The sequence below is a fragment of the Apis dorsata genome, unplaced genomic scaffold (genome assembly GCF_000469605.1).
Source record: "Apis dorsata unplaced genomic scaffold, Apis dorsata 1.3 scaffold_416, whole genome shotgun sequence".
NCBI classification, from domain to species: domain Eukaryota; kingdom Metazoa; phylum Arthropoda; class Insecta; order Hymenoptera; family Apidae; genus Apis; species Apis dorsata.
The window spans coordinates 221,271-227,580 of NW_006263671.1; positions in this window are offsets into that span (position 1 = coordinate 221,271).

The window sequence follows — 6,310 nt, forward strand, 5'->3', positions numbered from 1 at the left end:
AGAGAGAAATAATCAGAGAGGCGATACGTGGCCACCGGTGATTTCAGTCGGCCGGTAGGTCGATCCAGCCCCAGGATAACCTGCCGATGAACCGTAAACCAGGAACTTATTACCAAGCCGTGTAGCTCGCGCTCCAACTTCGCGGATGCTTTATTATTACGACTACCAGCGACGTGTGTGCAATCGTGGCGGATGTTGCACGTGTTTCTAGCATCCGAACGACACGCCACGTATGGGTAGAGAGAATGAGAAAGATAGAAGAGCTTATTTGCACCGAGGATGAACCGACTCGTGGCTGCTGCCTCCTAGGGTTTTTAATTGGGAACCGAAGCCAGGGATATAGGGGAGAGATTTGAGATTGGTTTAATCGGTGGATACTTGGGTGTTTTCTTGCGTGCATTTTGATGAAGGATTTTTTTTTTTATAGGAATAGGTAAAAATTAATGCTTCGTTAGAGCACTGTTGGAGATGATCTTTTGCTCGAATAATGGAACAGAACTCTATACCGATATATTTTGAAATTTTGAAGTCAAGTTTCTATTCATAATCGTATCTCCAGGTAATAAAAGTTTTCCTATTATTCGTATATTCGCATTTAAATTGAATAATAAAAGTTTCATAATATCCACAGAGATCGAAACAGCGTTCCAGTAAAAATCGAAGATATTTAGAAGAAAAAAAAAAATAAGCCTGTACAGATATAATTTTAAGAATTCATATTTCCAAGTAATGAAAGTTCTTCGTTTATTTGTATATTCTAAATCAAAATATTGAAAGTTCCATAACACACGCATAATATTCAAATGGTATTCCACTTAAAAAATCGAACTTTTCATTACTAAAATCGTGGCGATCACATTGACCGCGTGTACGTATTCTTCTTGCGGCAAAAGCTTCTTACCAAGATCTTATTATTATCCATATCGGTGGAATCGTTGGTTTTTGCCAGTTGAATTACCAACCAATGCAAGCCGGGGAATTACACCGGTGCATTAGCTGCAACCGGGTTTATTGCTCTCGGTTAACGACCTGAGTCGAGCCATGAGTAATAATTACGTTCCTACATTTCTTTCCGCGATTCTATACTGTCCCATTGTTGGTTGCTGGGGCCAATTTTCCTCTATATGCCCCACAAGAACCAGACTTCTGGGTCGAAATCTACTTTCCAATCCGTCGATTTAATTATACGATAAATTCAATTCAGATACGATTCGTATTGAGTGGCAATTCATATTGATTTCTATGAGAAATGAAATGTATAGTGAAAACAGCGTCACGAAATGACTGAAAGATTATTATAGTCGATAATTATATATTGAGCATAATAACAATCGTATAAAACTAAGCAGAATCTTAATATTGATGTTGCAAAATGTTGCAAAATAATTTCATGTTTCTTAGAGTATTCGTAATATCGCTTTACGATTCGTTTTTCTGATTGGAATATTTAATTCTTATACAATCTTGTACAGGAGAAAAAACTAGAATAGTCTAGATTTTATTTTATTTTATTTTTATTTATTATTATATATATATATATATGTATGTAAGATATCAATGAGAATATTCAGTTTTATTCATTCTAAAGTATTTTTACTTAACTTTTAACACATTATAATTCTACAAGCTTTTATTTTTGTTTTAACAATATTCAATAAGAGTAAAGATATTATAAAAATTGTTATGAAAATTTTGTATTTTATAGTATCATAAATTTTTTTTCCAAAAAATAAAGTATCATTTGCATACGAATTATTATCATTATGCACAGTCATTTTGAATTTACATAAAAATAATTACAAAATAATGGAATAAAATCCAAAACGATTTTTATTTCATCAAAAAATCTCGCCATTGGAATTTTTTCAATGTCGAATTTTATTTAAAAAAATTTATTCATCAGATGTATATTTCCAAATAAAATTTTATTATCAAAAAAAAAAAAAAAATTTCAATATTTTTCAAGAAAATAGAATCTTTCATCGATCTTTCGACATCACGTGGCTCGTTAATATCTTTTTCGAAGATAACATTTCGATTTCTCGAGAATGATGGTATTCGAAAGCGAAGAAACACGGTATAGATCGGTGGCTGATCTTAGAACTAATTAACAGATATATCAGAGTTGTGTCGTAACGTAGAGTGTCGACTAGTTCGGATTTCCGTCCCTGGACCCTGTTTCGATCGTTTAAACGAGCGGGCCGATCATACATCAGCCGGACCCCGATAATAGGGACTGATGCGGGATTTACTGCTAATAGCACGTCGAATCGGTAATCGGTCGCGTATTAATTAATCAAGAGAGACCGTGACAAGCTGCGTGCTTCTTTTTTTTTTCTTCTGTTTTTCTTTTGTGTCGAAATGAAAAAAGAATTAATGAAGAATAAAATAACGAGAAATCTTTCGAACGAGTAAAGTATATAAGCGAGAATGAATTGAAATGAGTTGAAAATGGATTTATACCGGTAAATTTTAAGTAATTTAACTTAACCTATAATAGTGACGAATATTTTTATGCGCATGTGCTAGAAATTTATAAATGATATTTATTGAATTGCTAATATGATCACATTACTAATTCTTTTTTTAGATATGTTAGTTTCTTCTGAAAAATATTATTTCTATACATGATAATAACTAAAGAAGATCTAATAAATAATATATGTGTAAAATGATTATTATCATTGTGATAGTGAAATAGTTCACAGATAAATTTTTATACTTGTCATAGGTTAATTTAGGTTAGATTGATAATATTGACGATACAATTTGTAATTTTAATATTTTTAATCCAGTTTAATCTTTTTAAAACTGCGTATAATCAATAATATTATCAATATTTATATTGATAACAAATTTTTAAAAAGATTGATTTGAATTCAGTTATTATTATCGAATAATATTATTAATCGTGTACGAATTTATGAATTATACTTAAAGATGCGAATATAATTTGAAAATAAAAATTTTTAAAATTTTTCAGAAAATATTTTTCACGGATAGATACTTGAGTGTAAAATAATTTTCACTTGTAATTACCAAGTTCGAAAAAAATATTGGGATACAATTTATATCACATAAATCTTTCAAAATATCCTTAAAATAATTCTACTGATAATATTCGAAAAATGCAATTCCAAGTAAAAAGCACCGAAAATGAACGGAAGCGCGCTACGGAAGACAGGAAACAAAATAGTGGCACGTCGAAAAGGAAGATGAAGTGGCCTTGGATGGCGCAGGGTGCAGGAAAAAAGAAACCGTAGGTGGTCGCAGCAGGAAACCAGCGAATTCTCGGTCTTTTACTGCCCGTATTAATCATTCTATTTATTTTCTATTTATCTATCTCTCTCTCTCTGTTTCGCACGAAACTTTCGAAGTTGGGTGGAAAAAAGCTGTTTATCTTATCTGTTTATCTTATTTATTTATCATGGAAATTTTGCATTCAATAAAATCAATATAGTAACATTCATTTCGAATTCGAATGATAACGATCATTGGTTCAATAAATCTTTTTATTTTTACATTCAATAATATTATAATGATATCTAATTACAGATTTATAATTTTTGTGAAAGTTGCTTAGGAAAGTATTGTTTTATTTAATTTAAAAAGGATCATTTGGGATAAATGGGATTAATCAATTAATAGATTGCAAGACGTACTTGGGATTGACCTTGATCTTGCATTACAAGGATTGCAGCCGTCGTGAGTGATTCCCGAGGGAACATCATTCTGCGGTTTTCCTATTATACCGCCGCAAAAAGCCGAGCAAACAAACCATACACCCATGTCCGGGCAAGGGATCGCCAAGCATCTAAACGATGAATTCTTGCCGCGTCTCTTCCAAACTGATTATTCCAAGATTGAAAGAGAAACATCCAATTTAATTGCAATTATATCTATAGATTCTTTTCTTTTCGATTCTTTTTTAAATCAATGCCAATTTTACAGAATTAAATTTTATTTATTTGTAAAATTCTATAAATATCTTTTATATTCAAATAGTCTCAATCTTATCGTTTTAGTAGAATTAGTATTATATCATTCATCAGAGAGAATTATGTATATAATGAATAACACTTTTATTCTCAAATGGAGTTTCACCCTTAGACCAGCAAAAATATTTTTTTCACTTTTATTTAAAGTATTATCGTTTTATTTAAAATTAAGATTAATTAATATCATTCGTCTCCGAATGAAATATCAAAAATTTTACTAGAATATAATAGATGTAACGATTACGGTGTTGGCCTCTAACACCTATTCCCGCATTCACCAGAAAATCGCACCCTGTTCGCAGACCGGAGGCACGCGGATGCGCGCCACATGTCCCGCATTCCGTCCTTCGCCCCTCTTTCTTTCCCTCTCCCCACTCGCAATCCTGCGATCCTTTCTCCTCACCTCTTGCCCGTTCCCGGAACTATTAATTAGCCTCTGAGCTCGCCACTCAAACCACCGCTGCCTCTTTCGTTCTACACGATCGTTCGATTATTATTTTCGTCCAACGTACCCTTCTCTATATCACTTATGTCGAGATATTCTGTCGTTCAAGGTCGATATCCCCACTATCGTCAATTTCCTTATTGGAAACCGTACATTCGTTACATATTTGTTTCGATATACTCGATCTGTATAAAAATTTATATTTGTCGTGCTCTAATGATATATTTTAAGGTGCAGGTCTCTTCTTTACCAGAAATACAATCGGTCATGAAAAAAAATGTTTATATCACGAATATTAACATATCGTATATTATGGCTATAGGAAATGACAACTTCGATTATCGTATATCGATCGATCAAAGATATCAATTAAATGTTTCTGGAATATGTAGCAATATTAATCTCTGTTTAAATTATAAAATATAAGAATTATTAAATTAAGAATATAAGTGCCAATAAAGTTATTGTACTGCATAAAATAAAATAAATAAATGGAGAAGCGAGTTCAACGGTATATTATCGCACAATAGATATTCACTTAACTGAAAATGAAACTCATTGATGGAGATCTTATATTCAATTACAAGTAAAATTTATCCATCATTTTTACGATATTTTAGAATTGATAAAATTTTATTTTATGCTTAAGAAAAAGGAAAGAAAGAATGGATTCCATTCAAAGATAACCAACCGCGCGATTCCTCTGACACGTTGCTATTAACCATAACCAAAGCAATTTTCTCGCTCCTCCGTTTCTCCATAGAATCGAAAACAGGCGAATCGCTTTTTCTTCGTCGGGACACGCGTTCGTCGAGACACAATGGACACCTTTTTTTTCTTCTCCTTCAATTCGACCTCGTTGTGTTTCCTTCGTCCTCCACACACGATGCGCGACGGATTTAATTAGAGTCGCATCGCCTCCAGATATATACGCTTGTCCGAGGATAATTTCGCTTCGCCTACCGTCCTGTCCCATGGCCAACGAAATTAAGGCGGCGTTTAATGAGCGTGAGGACAGTGGAGGGGACCGCCCATAAAGCTCCTCCGGCATTGCGCCAACTTTTGACTAAGGATAATTAAACGAAGCGTATTTGATCGAGCGTATAACCTCTATAGAATTTACTAGTATTATATTTATTAATATTGTTTATCCAGAAAATTTTTAATGGAATTTGTTGATAATAGATAAATCGATGTTTGAGGTTCGAAATGCAACGAGATTTATACATAGAAAGAAATGTGGAATTTAAATGAAGTTCGATTTATCTGTGAAGAAGAACTCTAGGGAAATTATTTTAGGTTAATTATCTGTCGAAATTGTAATTATGATATATCGTTCTCTGGATAATAAGAATATTAGCGCGAAACTCAGAAAATTGGCCGATTCGATTCTCGTCGAAAACATGTATTATCCAAATTACATTTCTGCATTTGGACATAAATCTTCGAATTGAATTACATTTTTGAATTACATATTGCATTTTCGATTCGCTAATTCTATTTTCCAATTTGCAAATTTCAATAATTTACAATCTTCGAATCTTTCTATTTTAAATTTAAATTTCGATTTTTGGTAATCTTTGAATTGTTGCATTTTCGATTTCGAAAATTTCACCTCTTTTTAAATAATTCCATCCTCAATTTTGCAAAGTTCGGTTTTTCGACAATCTTCGGATCGATTTTACTAAATTTCACTCTTTGCATTTTTCACTTTTCTAAATTCCAATTCTTCCTTCATTCTTCGAATTCCTCGCGTTCCATTTTACAAATTTTACTCTTGACAATCTTCGAGTCGTCATATTTTCCTAATTCTTTCACCATTCTTGAGTCAAGTCAGTCGTGGACAGGAAGAACCGCGAGCGGTCGT